At 43.7% G+C, this 18,743-nt stretch overlaps 1 long non-coding RNA gene across 1 annotated transcript; it reads right to left on the reverse strand.

Moving 5' to 3' along the window:
- Positions 1-388: 388 nt before the first annotated feature.
- Positions 389-7,650, reverse strand: LOC143996514 (uncharacterized). The gene is made up of 2 exons (XR_013277562.1): positions 7,125-7,650; positions 389-646 (listed from the first exon to the last, which is right to left on the reverse strand). It is a non-coding gene; the product is annotated as an uncharacterized LOC143996514 (long non-coding RNA).
- Positions 7,651-18,743: the final 11,093 nt, after the last annotated feature.

Genomic DNA, 18,743 nt, shown 5'->3' on the forward strand with positions numbered 1-18,743 from the left:
TTGAACACTACTCGTCACCGACGCTGGTAAACAGCCATTGGCCGGCTGTTTACCCACGTGATCGGCTGTGAGCCTTTCACAGCCGATCACAAAAATGTAAACAAACTGCGGTAACGGGATTTTACCGGGTTCTCCTCCTCACACACCGATCGTGTGTGAGGAGGAGATTGCGGTAACATCTCGTTACCGCATACAGTGTACACCAATCATACTGATTGCCCCCCCCCATAAAGAGGACCTGTCACCACCCCTCATAGTACCTGTCAATCACAGTCCATCAGAGTACCTGTTGTTAGGTGTGACCTCAACAAGTCACCTATTTGTCAGGTTATGTTACCGTTTCCCAATTATTAGTTAGAGTTCTTATCCAAGCAAAGAGACACGGAGATATTATTCAGTATTTCTGCTCAGAAGTCCGTCGTTAACTCTGACTGTCTCTGACTGACTGTGGCTCTGAGGCTTCTTTATTACATCTTTTATAGACAGAAAAGAGCAAACATCAGCAAATGTAAAAAAAACAACATTTTCAAAGTAAAGACAATTCTCCGGGTGTTATCAGCTGATAAGACAATCTTCTGGGCGTAGACTGCTTTTTAGGGCTGATGCGGCCTCTTCTTGATGAGTACGTGACAATAGATGACGAATCCTTATTTTACAAAGAAGGATAGAAAAATACATGTATTTAGTATGACATACGGTCAGCCATTTTGTTCAGACACCCCTTAATCCTTACATTTCCCCCTTTGACATCACCCCTCCCTCTTGCCCTGGGTCCACCTGAACAAGTTCTAGTCGGCCTATATCCAGAGTACTCTCCCTGACCGCGAGTTGTCAGAGGGGTATACACCCATCCCCCTGGACAGTACCAACATCTAAAATTCAGGAAGAGTGGCTTTTCTGACAGATGGGTGATGTCAAGAAACTAAATCTACCTATCTTCACAAAAGTTCCATCTTTTCCGCATCATTTACCTTGGCTTTCTTGCAAAAGCACATGAGCAGTTTAAAGCATACATAAAAGAAAAATACGAATAAGAGCACCACTATAATCGTCATTGCTGCCTTCTTAACCCAAGAGAATAACCCTGAGAAACTAAAAGTTCCACCAAACGGATCCCAGTCGCGACCAATATTTCGGGCCTTCTCTTGTAAATTCTTTACTTCCGTACGGTGTTGTGCAATGATGTCATAATAGTCAGGTACCTCAATGCTGGTGTTATGTATCCAAGTACAGCACTCATAGTCCTCAGTAGTTTCACAGAGTCCTGTCAGTGCTGCACTCATACTTTCAATTGCTAATTCATGTAATTCTAATTGTTGTCTGATGGCTCTGGTCTACAGATTTAACTTAGTAATGTCATCAGAGTTTTTCTCCAAAACATCATTAATAATTCCTGTATAGTTATTTAGTCTTTTCATTAAGTCTATACCCCATCCTGTCCAGGACGGGAACCAAGCCCATGCCATGTCCTTCTTCAGGAATATTTCTCTTTTACTACGATACCTGAGGGGATATCTAGGGTGCATGCTAGCTTCTAATAGGTGATCACCTCGTTCATCACCTACTACTCCCATTACTGGTACTAAACTTGCGAGGTAGCACCATCCCTGAGCTCTTCTAGGTATCCAAGTATAACATTTATCCTCACAACAGATGTATATATTATTTCCTAGAGCTACTGATCTTGAACTGATATCATTTCTATAACGAGAGGTGTATCCATAGAGGGATAAGTTGGATACTAACCACCTAACATTATTATCCACAATGTTACTGAGGAAGTCAGATAATGTCTGGTGTGTGCTGGAATTACTGGGGTAGAAGCTTCCATTTAATACGACAATGGACAAATTAAACTTGCTGTCTTGGCATTCTCCATTTCCTCCCGTTGTGTTCCCTAAGTTGAAACACCAATCAGGGGAAAAGGCGAGACCATTTGACTTAAACATTACTGTCTCACTGGTATTTGTTCTAATTATGTTAATGCTACTGTTAGCAAGATCAGTATAGTTTATAGGAACTGCCATCAGTGGTATACTTGCTGTGCTGGGGTGTAATTTGCTACAAATCCAACATTTCTCATATCCTGACTTCTGGGCATAAGCATATTTAAACTTCAGTAATAACATTTTTTTAGAAAATCCTTCATCCTTGTGTATTTTATTCTGTGAGGTAACCAAACTATTAGCCAGGATTACTGAAACAATAAAAAGATACATGTTGTCATTTGCCAACTGGCTCCTTTTTACAATGAGAAGCGTGGATCCAGGTAGGTTTCCCTTCCAATTTCACTGAGGTTGCTGTAATCAATAGCACCTGGAAAGGACCTTCAAACCTTGGTTCCAGTGTCTTTCTGGTATGTTTCTTTACATACACATAGTCTCCTGGTTGTAGATCGTGAGTACCTGTGACAGAATTAGGGTCTGGAAGAGAAGAATACACACTCTCGTGGATTTTAGTCAGACGCTGTTGCAACTGTATTACATACGTAGTTAAACTATCACATTGTAATTGCATACTTTGAGGAAAATATAAACCTAATCTAGGTGCACTTCCAAACAGTATTTCATATGGGGATAACCCTGTTTTTCCTGTTGGAGTATACCTTATGGAGAACAAAGCTAAGGGTAGGCACTCAGGCCATGGTTTGTTCAACTCCTGCATAGCTTTTTGTATTTTCAGCTTGATTGTACCATTTACTCTTTCTACTGATCCTGAACTCTGTGGGTGGTAAGGAGTATGAAAACTTTGTTGAACCCCTAACATTGCCATCACATTTTGCATTATTTCTCCCGTGAAATGTGTCCCCCTATCTGATTCTATTGTTTCTGGGAGACCAAACCTAGGTATCAGCTCAGTAATCAGTTTCTTGGCGGTGGCTTTTGCCGTAGCTGATTTCACAAGATAACTTTCGGCCAGCCTGAAAATAGGCAGATGCACACGAGAACAAATTCAAAGGGGCCGCTCTTAGGCATTTGTATGTAGTCAATCTGCAGTCTCTGAAAGGGATATTGGGCCCGGACCTGATGTTTACGTGGGGTTTTCACTCTCTGTCCTGGGTTATTAATCAGACAGATTTGGCATGCAGCACAGTAGTTCCTTGCAGTACTACTGAATCCAGGGGCTAGCCATCCTTGGCTTACAATCCTATACATAGAATTGGAGCTGACATGAGTGGGTAAGTGAACAGCCGCTGCCATTGCGGGGTATAGAGAAGCGGGTAGACATATTTTGTCTCCTTCTCTCCATACATTGTCAAGGCCTGGTGCAGCTCCCTCCTTAACCCAACGGTCCTTCTCAATAGCCCCTGCTTGTTCCTGTAGTTCCATTAGCTGCTGCCATGTGGTTTCGGGCATACTCACCTGCACCGTGGCTAAGGTCTCAGGGCTTACTTCCCCTAGAGCTGCCTTCTTTGCAGTTAAATCTGCAAATGCGTTTCCTTTTGCCTCAGTTGTTTTTGAGCTCGTGTGTGCCGCTATCTTCATGATGGCTACTCTTATAACCTTTTGAAGATTGTTCAGGACTCTTTTGATTCCTTCACCATGTTTAACAGGTGTGCCTGCTGCTGTAAGGTAACCTCTAGCTTTCCATATGTGGCCATAATCATGTGCCACACCGTAGGCGTATGCGGAATCAGTGTAAATGTTCCCTTCTTGTCCCTCCAAGTGTTCTAGGGCTTTCTCTAGAGCGGTTAGTTCCGCTTCTTGTGCCGACATGTGTGCTGGTAGTGACTTTGCCTCAATTACCTGTGTGTCCGTTACCACAGCATAACCTGTGTGATATTTACCTTTGTCATCGGCAAATCTACTACCATCTATGTACAGTGTGTGTTCTGCATTTGTAATGGGTATGTCTGTGACATGTGGGAACCCCGTGGTTTCTTGTTCCATAAGTTGGAAACAATCGTGTTCATCAGATGTTATGTCATGAAATGAAAGTGTGTCAGAATCCTGAGTATCTTGTGCTGTATCTACACCATTATCATCATTACTCCCCCCTGTCAAATCTGTCTGTAATGGTAAAAGCTGTGCTAAGTTAAAAGAAGTGCATCGCTGAAAGGTAACATTGGGGGGTAGGAGCAAAGTGCATTGTAGACGCAGCTGCCTTGCCATTGATATGTGTTTTGGTTGGACCTGTGATAAGATGGCGTGTATGTCATGTGTGGTATGTACCACTACAGGATTGTCTAAGACAATTTCTGAGGATTTGTCAATGATAATTGACACTGCTGCAACTGCTCGTACACAGGACGGTGATCCTCTAGAGACAGGATCGAGAGCCGCCGAGAAGTATGCTACCGGCCTTTGTTTGATGTGTTGTTGTGTCAACACCCCTGTTGCGTGTCCCGTGATTTCAGCAATGTACAAATGAAATGTTTTGGTATAATCAGGGATCCCGATCGCAGGTGCCGAAATTAGTAACCTTTTTAAGGTGCTAAAAGATTCATGACCTGCTTCTGTGAGTACATAGGGTACTATTTTCAAGCAATCATATAATGGCTGCATCAGAGAACTGGCATGTGGTATCCATTGTCTACAATATGATACCATTCCCAGAAACATACGAAGTTGCTTAAAGTTGCGTGGGATATTCATTTGTCTTATGGCCTGGACTCGGTCTTCAGTGAGGTGTCGAGTACCCTGGGATATACAGTGGCCCAAAAAGACAACCTTTTTCTGACATACCTGTAACTTAGTTCTATTCACCTTGCACCCTTTTTCAGCCAGGAATTGTAACAATGATAGAGTGGCTTTTAAACAAGTATCGTTATCCGGACAACATAACAATAGGTCATCTACATATTGCAACAATACACAAGTGTCAGGCGGTAGCCATTCTCTATTTTTACTTTTTAAGGTTTAGTCAGTGGGGCATCAGTCAGGAGTCCGTCATAACCACTTATGGGTATGGTGTCACGGGACGTCATGTGTGGAGGGACTACTGAATCAGACAACAGACTGCGTGACGCTCCTGTGTCAACCAAACAAGGAATATGTTTACCTTCCACCTTCATCAACATGTGGAGCATTTTGTTCTCTGATTCAGCTAGGACTGGGGCAAGTCATGCGGTCGGATCGTCCCTATCATTGGTACGCCTCTGTCTGTAGTCCCTCGTGTCTCTGTCCGTGTTTCCTTCCTGTTCGTCTTTTATCCTTTTCCTACAGTCTCTTTTTATATGTCCCACCTTGTTGCAGTAATAACAGGTAAGAGGTTTACGGGAGGAATTCCCTCCTTCATTGACCCGGGCAACAGTGTTAACTCCCGGTGTCCTTCTGGGTTTAGTTTCTGCTAAATCAGCCTCTATGCCTTGTGCTTTCTGCAACAATGTTCCTCTGTCCCGTATGGCTCTCCATTCGGGAGTACATGCCTTCAGTTTGTCACCTATTTGGGGTACTAGTCCTTCCATAAACTGTCGATTGAAAGCCCTAATGGTGACGGGTAAGGCTAAATCTAGACCTTCGTCAGCCATCATGCTTTCCATGTTGAGGTAAAATTCTGTAACAGTCTGACCTGGGGCCTGTTTTATGGGCGCTGTCGAACCCCTTTCCTGCTGTTTCCCTTGGCAAAATTCTCGTAACTGAGCTATAAACAGGGGTCTAGAGTCTATATGACGGGGATGTACTCCTGGCGGGTCCGTGGTAGGATCCCCATTCGGTCTATGTGGAGCAATTTCATTCATGAATTGATTAAACATTGTCAGTGTCATTTTATGTCTACATATATCTTCCCCATCTTGCCAAGTTGCTTCATGTGTGTCTAGTAATTGTGTCACGAATCTACAGAATGCGGCAGGTTTTGCTACGGGATCAGGAGCATTCTGTATTAATGCCATAAGAGTGTCAGCCGACCAAGGTGTCCATGTCCTCAGAACGACTTGTCGGGTCACTGTAGGTGGCTGTCCTGCTTGACCCGCATTTGGATTATTTACTTGTATTACCCTAGTCCGACTATGGACTGGAGCTACGGGCTCTGGTCTTTGAGCGCCGCAATGTACACATTCCTGTGCCCAGTCTGTATTCTGGGTACCGCATACTCGGCATACCCATCCTCTTCCTCTTAAGGAAGGATAAAGTTTTGGTCTTTCGCTACCTGGTGTGGTAGTGTTATAAGGAGGTGGAGTATCTCCCGTATTTACCCTATCGCCGGGAGCAGAAGGAAGACTTTTGTGTCGGACCTTCATATCCCATCCACCCTTTTCCTGACAATACTCCCATCCCTCCTCTTCAGCCCTGTTGGAAACCTTAATTAAACATTGTATTTGTGATACCCATCTGTTCTGCAATATCTCTCCCTGTCTGTCTTCCTTTATTTCTTCCCAACCTTCTACACTTAATCCATTTTCTCCATCCATCCCCAATTTCTTGAGAATCCTATTTGTGCCCTGTGCCTTATCCTTCCCATACAACATTGTAATTATGTCTTTAACAGCATAACATTTCTGAGATTCCTCCTGGGGTTTACCATGTGTCTGGCCCATTTTGACAGTCCTGCCTAGGTGGCGTTTGGATCACTTACTAAGTGTCTCGTTGCCTTCTCCTCCTAGGGTGCCAAAATACTAAAAACCCTCTCCTATATGAGATTTCTGAAATCGAATTACCTTATATGCTAGCCAACTGACAAATATTATGACCAGACTGACAGCTACAACATATACAAGCATTCCCTTTTGGTGGCCAAACACATATGACTAGGTCTCCGGGCTTTGTGGAGACCTTATTTCCGTCCCATTACCATGGAATCTCTCAGCATTCGTTTCTTATTCCTGCTTTATTGAGGCAGTCAGGACTTATACTTTCAACCCGTTTTTAGGCTCATGAATCAAAAAGCGTATATCAAACTTAAGTGTCGGACCCCCAAAGTACTCTTACGAGTTAAGGGCGCATTCCGTTACCCATTGGGATGATATATGTTTCAATTCACACCATACAAACAGGGCTTATTTCATTCACAACAGACAGATGACAAGTAGACAGACAAGAAACAACGGTAACATAAGCCAAAATATTAAGTTCAAGACCCGCTTACTACAGAGGTTGGTTTTTACCTGAAGAACAATTCAGACAGATCAGGTGGGCACAGATCTAAGAAGCACAGAGTTTATAAGAAAATAAAGCTTTTCTTACCTGCGCAGGATTTGTCTGTGGTTCTTTGATGTGCCCGACCATTTCGTTCCGTCCTTATGTTCGTTCGCCTCTTGTAGTTTCTTCAGCGAGTCCCTATTCGCGGCGCCAGAAATGTTAGGTGTGACCTCAACAAGTCACCTATTTGTCAGGTTATGTTACCGTTTCCCAATTATTAGTTAGAGTTCTTATCCAAGCAAAGAGACACGGAGATATTATTCAGTATTTCTGCTCAGAAGTCCGTCGTTAACTCTGACTGTCTCTGACTGACTGTGGCTCTGAGGCTTCTTTATTACATCTTTTATAGACAGAAAAGAGCAAACATCAGCAAATGTAAAAAAAACAACATTTTCAAAGTAAAGACAATTCTCCGGGTGTTATCAGCTGATAAGACAATCTTCTGGGCGTAGACTGCTTTTTAGGGCTGATGCGGCCTCTTCTTGATGAGTACGTGACAATAGATGACGAATCCTTATTTTACAAAGAAGGATAGAAAAATACATGTATTTAGTATGACATACGGTCAGCCATTTTGTTCAGACACCCCTTAATCCTTACACTGTCACAGTCCATCAGAGTATTTGAGTACCTGTCACAGCACATCAGAGTACCCGAGTACCTGTCACAGCCCATCAGAGTACCCGAGTACCTGTCACAGCCCATCAGAGTACCTGTCAGCCCATCAGAGTACCCGAGTACCTGTCACAGCCCATCTGAGTACCCGAGTACCTGTCACAGTTCATCTGAGTACCCGAGTACCTGTCACAGCCCATCAGAGTACCCGAGTACCTGTCACAGCCCATCAGAGTACCCGAGTACCTGTCACAGCCCATCAGAGTACCCGAGTACCTGTCACAGCCCATCAGAGTACCCGAGTACCTGTCACGGCACATCAGAGTACCCGAGTACCTGTCACGGCACATCAGAGTACCCGAGTACCTGTCACGGCACATCAGGGTACCCGAGTACCTGTCACGGCCCATCAGGGTACCCGAGTACCTGTCACGGCCCATCAGGGTACCCGAGTACCTGTCACGGCCCATCAGGGTACCCGAGTACCTGTCATGGCCCATCAGGGTACCCGAGTACCTGTCACGGCCCATCAGGGTACCCGAGTACCTGTCACAGTCCATTAGAGTACCGAGTACCTGTCACAGTCCATTAGAGTACCGAGTACCTGTCACAGTCCATCAGGGTACCCGAGTACCTGTCACAGTCCACTAGAGTACCGAGTACCTGTCACAGTCCATTAGAGTACCCGAGTACCTGTCACAGTCCATTAGAGTACCGAGTACCTGTCACAGTCCATTAGAGTACCGAGTACCTGTCACAGTCCATCAGGGTACCCGAGTACCTGTCACAGCCCATCTGAGTACCCGAGTACCTGTCACAGTCCATCTGTGTACCAGAGTACCTGTCACAGTCCATCTGAGTACCCGAGTGCCTGTCACAGTCCATATGAGTACCTGTCACCGCCCTTCAGAGTACCCAAATACCAGTCACCAAACCATCAGAGTACCTGTCACCAGGCCATCAGAGTACCCGAGTACCTGTCACCAGGCCCATCAGGGTACCCGAGTACCTGTCACGGCCCATCAGGGTACCCGAGTACCTGTCACGGCCCATCAGGGTACCCGAGTACCTGTCACGGCCCATCAGGGTACCCGAGTACCTGTCACGGCCCATCAGGGTACCCGAGTACCTGTCACGGCCCATCAGGGTACCCGAGTACCTGTCACGGCCCATCAGGGTACCCGAGTACCTGTCACAGTCCATTAGAGTACCGAGTACCTGTCACAGTCCATTAGAGTACCGAGTACCTGTCACAGTCCATCAGGGTACCCGAGTACCTGTCACAGTCCACTAGAGTACCGAGTACCTGTCACAGTCCATTAGAGTACCCGAGTACCTGTCACAGTCCATTAGAGTACCGAGTACCTGTCACAGTCCATTAGAGTACCGAGTACCTGTCACAGTCCATCAGGGTACCCGAGTACCTGTCACAGCCCATCTGAGTACCCGAGTACCTGTCACAGTCCATCTGTGTACCAGAGTACCTGTCACAGTCCATCTGAGTACCCGAGTACCTGTCACAGTCCATATGAGTACCTGTCACCGCCCTTCAGAGTACCCAAATACCAGTCACCAAACCATCAGAGTACCTGTCACCAGGCCATCAGAGTACCCGAGTACCTGTCACCAGGCCATCAGAGTACCCGAGTACCTGTCACCAGGCCATCAGAGTACCCGAGTACCTGTCACCAGGCCATCAGAGTACCCGAGTACCTGTCACCAGGCCATCAGAGTACCCGAGTACCTGTCACCAGGCCATCAGAGTACCCGAGTACCTGTCACCAGGCCATCAGAGTACCCGAGTACCTGCCACCAGGCCATCAGAGTACCCGAGTACCTGTCACCAGACCATCAGAGTACCCGAGTACCTGTCACCAGACCATCAGAGTACCCGAGTACCTGTCACCAGACCATCAGAGTACCCGAGTACCTGTCACCAGACCATCAGAGTACCCGAGTACCTGTCACCAGGCCATCAGAGTACCCGAGTACCTGTCACCAGGCCATCAGAGTACCTATCTCCAGCCCATGTCTCATAGAATATACATTGGGGTGTTTGCTTTCCAAAATGGGGTCATTTTGTGGGTAATTTCACTGTCCTGGTGGTCCAGGACCTTCAAAAGTGTGATGGGTAGGAATGAAATGAGATGTGTCATTTATGCTCCTAGAACGCCTGAACGTACTACTTCAATGTTCGGCCTCTCTATGTGGCCAGGTTGTGTAAAAGTCCTACACATGTGGTATCGCCATACTCGGGAGGAGTAGCAGAATGTATTTTGGGGTGTAATTTTTGCTATATACATGCTATGTGTTAGAAATATCTTATAAATTGACAATTTTGTGTAAAAAAAAATGCGTTAAAATTTTTTTCCACATATTCCAAAAACTTCTGGAAAAAAATGAACCGTTCAAAAGACTCATTATGCCTCACAGATTATACGTTGGGGTGTTTGCTTTCCAAAATGGGGTAATTTTATGGGAAATTCCATTGTCCTGGTACTCCAGGGCCTTCAAAAGTGTAATAGGTGGTTGAGAAATGAGATGCGTAATTTTTGCTCGTAGAACGTCTGAAGGTACTACATCAATGTTAGTGCTCTGTATGTGGCTAGGCTGTGTAAAAGTCCTACACATGTGGTATCGCCGTACTCGGGAAGAGTAGCAGAATGTATTTTGGGGTGTAATTTGTTGTATGCATATGCTGTGTGTGAGAAATAACCTGATAATATGACAATTTAGTAAAAAAAAATAAAAAAAAATAAAAAATCTTCATTTTGCAAAGAATTGTGGGAAAAAATGACAACTTAAAAAAACTCACCATGCTACTTACTTAATACCTTCGGATGTCTACTTTGTAAAAAGGGGTCATTTGGGGGGTATTTGTACTTTCCTGACTTGTTAGGGCCGGTTCACACAGCAGGCGAGGCGAGGCGACTCCGACTTGCCTCGCCGCGACCTGCCGCGGCCTCAGCGGCGACTTGCAAATGACTTCTGTATAGAAGTCAATGCAAGTCGCCCCGAGGTCGCCCAAAAGTAGTACAGGAACCTTTTTTCTGAGTCGGAGCGACTCGAGTCGCTCCTCTCAGAACGGTTCCATTGTACAGAACGGGGGCGACTTGCGAGAGCGAGGCGAGGCGAGTCGTGTCGCCTCGCATCGCCCGCTGTGTGAACCGGCTCTTAGTGTCTCAAGAAATGAGGTACACCTGATGTACTGAAGGCCTGATCAGAAGTGATCAATTTTCAGTGATTGGCACCATAGTTTGTAGACTCTATAACTTTCACAAAGACCAAATAATATATACTAATGTGGGTTATTTTTACCAAAGATATGTAGCAGTATAAATTTTGGCCAAAATTTATGAAGAAAAATTACTAATTAGCAAAAATTTATGACAGAAACGAAGAAAAAGGCATTTTTTTCACAAAATTTACGTTTTATTTTATTTATAGCACAAAAAATAAAAAACCCACTAGTGATTAAATACCACTAAAAGAAAGCTCTATTTGTGTGGAAAAAAGGACGCAAGTTTCATATGGATACAGTGTAGGATGACTGAGTAATTGTCATTCAAACTGTGAGAGCGCTGAAAGCTGAAAATTGGTCTGGTCAGGAAGGGGGTGTAACTGCACTGTACTGAGGTGGTTAAAAGTATTGCTGATTAAAAAAAAAAAATAATAAAAAAAAAACTCCATACAAATAATTATTGAGTTTCTCCCTTATAAATAAGTGCAATTATTACAACACAATTATTACAACACATTTTTACATATATTATGCTCCAATCAATCTTTTAAAAATCTGCAATGCAATGTTACAAATAATTATCCTATAAATGCGATGAAATCAAACAGAAAAGATTGTGAATATGTGATGAAAAAAAGGGTTAAATTAAATATGAACAAAGAAAAGTAATATAAAAGAAATAAATAAGAGTGTAGAAAAAAAAAAATAATAATGATAATAATTAAAAAAAAATATATATATAAATAAGAGTCTATAAAAAAGTTACAATATATAAATATATATGAAAACATTTCATGAATTAATATATAATATAATAGATAAGGGTGTATAAAAAAATAACAATAGTTAATAAATATAAAAATAACTATAAATACAGGTGTATAAAATAGTGAATAAAAATAAATATTGATAATAGCCAAATACCCTCTGAGTGCTCTACTTCTACGTTCTTTCTATGCAAATTCAGTATCTTTTTGTTTATTGCCAATGTTATCATTTTCTTTTTGTGTGTTTATGGAAAAAAACGTAATCGCGTTTCAAAAAATAAAAAAAATAAAGGTGTCTAAACACAAAAAAAAGAAAAAGGATTAAATCTAGAAAATAAAAAAAAATAAGGGTGTGTGTAAATAAAACAATCTGTCATATATAAAACAAATATAAATAAGAGTGCATAAAAATAATAAATATGATAAATAGTAAATATAGAAATAAAAATTGTGAATAAAGGGGTATAAAACAATAAATAAAAACCTTAAACATAATTGTATTTATTTATTTTATATTATATTTATGTTTTTTTTGCCAATGATAATAAAATGGTAATAAAATAATAAAAACCTTAAATATACATTTTTATTTTCTATTATATTTATGTTTTTTTATTTATTTAATTTTTTAAATTTTTATTCTTATTATTTAGGGTGCTCTGCAATAAAAATGTAAATAAATGGGGTATAAAATAATAAATAATAATGTTAAAGATAATATTTTTTAATTTTCTGTTATATTTCTGTTTTGTTATGTTTATTTCGATTTTTATTGTAGAGCTGCCTGAATAATTAGAGTGAAAGATATATATATATATATATATATATATATATATATATATATATATATATATATATATATATATATATATATATATATATATATATATATATATATATATATTTTCTTTTTTTAAGAGGGTAAAAAAATGACAGGCCGTGTATCACTGTATTATCTGAATGCTCTAAGTCGGCTATTCACTGCTATCTTGCCAGCCCAGTACTGGTCAGTGTGATAGACATTGCCATCATCGATCAGTGGTGGACCAGGGTATAGTCGTGAGCCACCAGCAATGCTAATGCTGAATTATGGCACTAGCAGTGGTGGACCAGGGTATAGTCGTGAGCCACCAGCAATGCTAATGCTGAATTATGGCACTAGCAACGGACACCCGCGTGACTTGTCAGGGGGTGGACTAGAACTCATGGACATACGCAATCCAACAGCAGCCCGCGCCGCCTTCCTGCATTGTCACACGCCACCGCTGCTGGCTGATATACCAGAGACATTTCTTTATCTAGAAGCTAGTTTCTCAGTGCCGTTAGCAGCTCAGCATTGCCATCTACAGGCATTACTGAGAATTATACCCGCACGCTGCTGAGCTGAAGAGACGCTCTCTGCTCTATGAGACCTGCGCACAAGCTGTAGCTGGCTCTGCTGATGCCTGCCTCGGAAGGACCCCGTTGTACTGTCCATAAAGTCGCTTAGCAACCGCCCGTCTTTGCCAACCGGAGTGCGACCATAGTAACCCACAGACTGCAACATGGCAGAGGGAGGGGAGCCGATCGTCAGACCCAGAAGGATCTTTATTCAATCCGGGGCGTTAATATAGATAAAGTAGGCACAATTCTTTTTTCTTTATTGAGTGGCATTTAGTTCACACCAGAATGCCGGCTTGGAAGCCGCACGTTTCCTGCACCACCTTCAAAACGCACCACAGTTGCGATTTGCAGCGGGGTGTTAATGTTACGTCATGAAATGCAGGTCGCACGCGCAGGGCACTCGCCTGCACCAGACCGCGTGCTACAGAAGTACTATGCCATCCGCTTGCTGTGCGTTTCCCTTAAAGGAGTGCATGACCTGCTTTTGGTGCAGTTCGGTGCGACTCGGTCCATTCACAATGAATAGGCTAAAATCGCACACCGCACGTGAATGGCAGAGGAACGCTCAGTACGTTGTTGTGCGATTCCGTGGTGTGGACCGGCCCTTCACTCATTTGTATGCGGAGGCCGAGCTGCAATGCCACTTCATGTGAGCTCTGGTGCATTGCGAGAAAAATGCTCCAAGTCTGCGTTTAAAAAAAAAATGAATATAAATAAGGGAGTATAAAAAAAATGCAAACAATATATATTTGTGAATACATTTAATGAATAAATATAAAAATAAATAAGGGGATATATAAACAATAATAAAATAGTTAATAAATGTAAAAATAATTATAAATAAGGGGGTATAAAATAATAAATAAGGGCGAGCGATTAATAATGCCCATACACCTCCTGGGGGCTCTACTTCTACCTGCTTTTTATGCAAATTCAGTAGCACAAGGCAGCTTTGTGGTGTGAACAGGGCACAGAGATAATAATGGTTTTCTATGGTCCTGTGTGGTGACCGGTGCTGATAAAGTGCAGAAAAATGCATCCAGTGTGAATGAGCTCTTAGGTGAGGTTGTCACTTATTTTTTTCAAGCCAAACCCGAACACTCTAGCAGCGCACAGTACGTTTTTTGTTTTTGTTTTAGGGTGCTTTCACACTGCAGCCGCCCGAGCACAGGATTCAAAACCCGGACTGTCCGGGTGAATCTCGGACAGGTGGTGACCCTACTCTTAGGCCTCAGCTATCCACACCTCTGTGTGAAGGACCGTCTTTGCCCGCATCCATTTATGTCTATTGGGACGCAGTAGCAGCATGGATATAGCCACCGGGGCCAGCTTGGCAGTCGTGCAGGGGCATGTCTCTGAACGTCTGTGCAGGCACTGCGTCCCAGTAGACATAAACCATACTGCTTGTACCCAGAGGCATAAAACACTTGGGTACCCCATGCAGGCATGGGGGGGGGCCCTTAGCATAGGTACGTCTGTGTGAATGAGGCCTTTAACCTCTTGCCAACCTGCTGCAGTACCTATACTGTGGGGGATTGGCTCTTTCAGGCATGGTAAAGTACCTGTACATCGGGGCTTTCTTCCGGGTCCGCTCTCTCACGCATGCGTGCGCACCCAGAAACCCGAGCTGTCATTCACTGCAGCAAAAGCCAAGCAGTGGGTCTTAGCCAATGATTTATGGCCGGGACCCACTGATCGGCTGAGCGAATGACAGAAGAGAGCAACAACACAGAGCTCTCTACAGACGGCAGCAACGTGCCGCTTTTTTTTCTCCCTGCAAAGTAGGGAATAAAAATCAGAACATTACTTAATAAAAATCAGCACATTGTACATACAGTAACCATTGTCAGGCACACAGTTAACCTTTTGATCTAATGTTAACCCCTTTCCCAGTCAGTGTCATTAGTACAGTGACACTGTATATTATTAGCACTGATCACTGTATTAGTGTCACTGGTGGTGTCAGCATCAGTTTGGCTGCTTTCACACCGAGGCGTTTTTTAGGTGTGTTAGCGCTAGAAATAGCCTCTAATGCCTGAAAACCTCCTCCCTATTCATTCCAGTGTGACTTTTCACACTGGGGCGGTGCGCTTGCGGGACATTCTGAAAAGTCCTGCAAGCAGCATCTTTGGGGCAGTTTGGGAGCTCTGCATACACTGCTTCCAAAACTCCCTGCCCATTGAAATGAATGGGCAGCGCTGCCAAAGCTCTGCGACATGGGCGCTTTTAACCCTTTCTTTGGCCGGCAGTGGGCTAAAATTAGCGACGCTTTACCGCTAACGCGGAGCGACTACAGTGTGAAAGTAATCTAAGTGTCAGATTGACCGTGCACTAAGGGAGTCCCACTATAAGTTGCTGCTCGCCACCATTACTAGTATAAATAAATAAATATAAACTCTAGTATATATCCCATAGATTGTAGACGCTATAGTTTTCATACAAACCAATCAATATACACTTTTTTTTATTTTTTTACCAAAAATATGTAGCAGGATGCGTTTTGGCCAAAATATAAGAAGAAATTAAATTTTTTTATTTTTTTATTGGATATGTTTTATAGCAGAAAGTAAAATATATATATATTTTTTGCTTTTTTTAATATTTTCAGTCTTTTTTCGTTTATATAATAAAAAATAAATAATGCAGTGGTGATCTAGTACCACCAAAAGAAAGCTCTATTTGTGTGAAAAAAAAAAATATAAATTTTGTTTGGGGACAGTGTTGCATGACTGCGAAATCGGCAGTTAAACTAACACCGTGCCATATAGCAAAAAATGGCCTGGTCATGAAGGGGGATAAATCTTCCCGGAGGTCTAGTGGTTTAGTGTATCTAGATCCAAAATCTTTTTTTTCTTTTTTTCTGGATAGAGTAGGAAGAGTTTTAACCCCTGCTAGGTTATTATTATTTGTGCACCACTGGGGAGATTTCCCTTCACTTCCTGTCCTAGAGATGCAACAGAAGGTTAAAAGTAAATCTCTAAATGTGATTGGGGTTCTTCTCTTAGATAGTTCACCCAGTAAAGGAGTCAGTACGATTGATAGTATACAGTGTCATCATTTGTAGGAGCTGGTTGTAGACATACCAGTGATGTAACTAGAAGGTGGAGGTGGAGGCGGGTGTAGTGGTATAGGTGGTGGCTGATGGACAGCAGCAGGAACAGCAGGTGGAGGAAGAGTGAGTTTTGTCAAATCAGCGGTTTCTGGAACGTTGGCGGCATCACCCTCTACTGCCCCAATTCCAGGCACCAGAGGAGGTTTTCACTCTAGAGGCCACAAAGAAGAAGAAGCGTGTGTAATTACGTGCAAACGTTCGGTTGGCGCGAGTGCGTCCACGTGTTCGTATTGGCGTGCGTCCGTTCGTACCAGGACTCGCACGCCTCTGATGGGGACACCGTGCATGATCCTTGGGACGAAGGTGAACTGCTGCTACACGGGGACGGATCTTCACATGGTGAGTTCTCTGACACCAGGAAAGGTACATCAGAATGCGGATGCCCTTTCTCGGGTCTATTGTCACTTGGCTCGTGGTGTCCAGACCCCTGGCTTGGAACAGGGTATTTCAAGGGGTTAATTGAAGAGGGCAGTTACTTCCCCTTCAGACCTGCTTATTGCCAGCTGGGCTGAAAATGTTAGAGGGGAGCTGTTTGAGTAGGAGAGAAAGAGAGACACAGCAGCATGCTGTGTGAAAGGATCCTTTGCTGTATTGCGTACCTGCTGGGGTGAGCAAAACCATATCAGAGACTGTAGCTCTGGCTAGAGCCATGTACTTTATCTATATATCAGCCTGTTGGTTAAAGAGATTGAACTTTTCCTACATCTGCACCTGTGTTACAAGACAAGTCTGTTGTTTCTTCTGTTTATTTTGCTGAATAAAGCCATTTTTACTTTACTGAACTATTTGAGCCGGCTCTTTACCCCTCCGATCGCCTACAAATGATTTATATCTATATATATATATGGCCTAAGTCTAGATGAATCACCCACACTTAAAGGGGCAGCTACACATTTTTTGTTTTCTTTTTCATACACATTATTTGAAGTGTATTGGGATAGGCTCTAGTGCATCTAATAAATTGTTTTTGATATATAACCAAATGTAATGTACTTCGGCTTCTTTCATTGTCTTTGTGTATTAGTTATACAGGCTTATCAGCGCCTCAACAGAGACAGAAAACCATTATCTCTTCTTTATTTCTACAGATATTTCCCAATTAAGACAGACACAACCATTGCCGCCACCCACATCACCACCACCCAAAGTGCCAGTCCTGTGCGCACAAAATAACTGTTTGAATGATGGAATCTGTGTTCTGGAAAACCAGCAGCCGGCATGCAGGTAAAAATGTCTTGCCTCAGTGCAGGAGTGTCAAACTCAATTTCATTGTGGGCCACATTGCATCAGCATTATAATTGCCCTTAACCACTTGAGACCCGCGCTATAGCCGAATGACGGCTACAGCGCGGATCTCCTTTGCCGGGACGACGTCTGCAGGTAAGCTGCACTTGTAAACCCAGAAGGCTTCGGGGAACAGAGGGCAGATAGGGTGACCATTTACAGCCAGGTGACTTCAAGTAATTGTAGCACCCTCTAGTGTAGAGTGCTAGGCTGTACATAGATTTCTTTTTGTAATATAGGTAAATTTAGGCTTGGCTACTCTTACCTCCCCCACTATCAAGCGGTCGGAAATTACCTGGATCTCAGTGTGTACTTGCTGGATCTCAGCACGGTGTGTTTCCTCCACTCTCTTAATGAGAGCCTCTATATCGGCTTTCGTTGGTAGAGCCTGGATTAAGCTCTTCAGATCCTCCGCTTCCGATCGTATACTACAAGGGGTGACTTCCTCGCATTCCTCTTTGCCGTTCCCGGCCTCGGTTGGGCTTTTCGTCTCCCCCCTATTCGTCCGCGCACTCGCCTCCGCTTCCGATCGTTTAGTGCGAGGGGTAGCTCCTTCGTTTTCCTCTCTGCCATTCCCAGCCTCGATTGAGCTTTTCATCTCCCCCCTGTTTGTCCGAGCGCTCACCACCTCGGGGGGCTTAGCTACGTCCGTAGTCTCCGCGATATGCCCGGCAGCTGACATCCGCCTCGGGGAGAAATACTGCTGTATAGCGGGTTGTGGGGCACTGCACCCTGCAGCTCTACGCGAGGTTTTCGTTTCTCTCTGTCTAGGCGCGCTCATTCCGGGATCCTCAGGTGCAAATCACCTATGACTGGCGGTTCAGCTAGGAGCACAGACTCTGCACGCCCTCACTCAGCCATGCTCAGACCACACCCCCCTAAGCAACAGATTTGAAGGAAAAATGGAGAGAGTGGAAAGGGAGAGCAAAGAGCAGGGTGAGACGTTGGTGAAGATGCAGCTTCAGATCGAGGAACTTGAAGATCGTAGTCGTCGCTGCAACTTGAGGCTCCGAGGAGTCCCAGAAGTCGCTGAGCAGGAGGACTTGCAGGAGGAGGTAATGAGCATTTTTCACATGATTTTAGAGGGTAATGTCCCGCCTAACATGGATTTGGACAGAGTACACAGGGCGCTAGGGCCTAAATCAGCAGACCCGCAAAGGCCCAGGGACATAATTTGCCGCCTCCATAGATACGCGCATAAGGAGACTTTGCTGAGGAAGGCATGGTTGGCTGGCAATATTGAGATAGAGGGATCAGTAGTG

The sequence above is a fragment of the Lithobates pipiens genome, unplaced genomic scaffold, assembly GCF_037356315.1.
Source record: "Lithobates pipiens isolate NorthernLeopardFrog02 unplaced genomic scaffold, aLitPip1_a1.2 Scaffold_19, whole genome shotgun sequence".
In the NCBI taxonomy this organism is placed as follows: domain Eukaryota; kingdom Metazoa; phylum Chordata; class Amphibia; order Anura; family Ranidae; genus Lithobates; species Lithobates pipiens.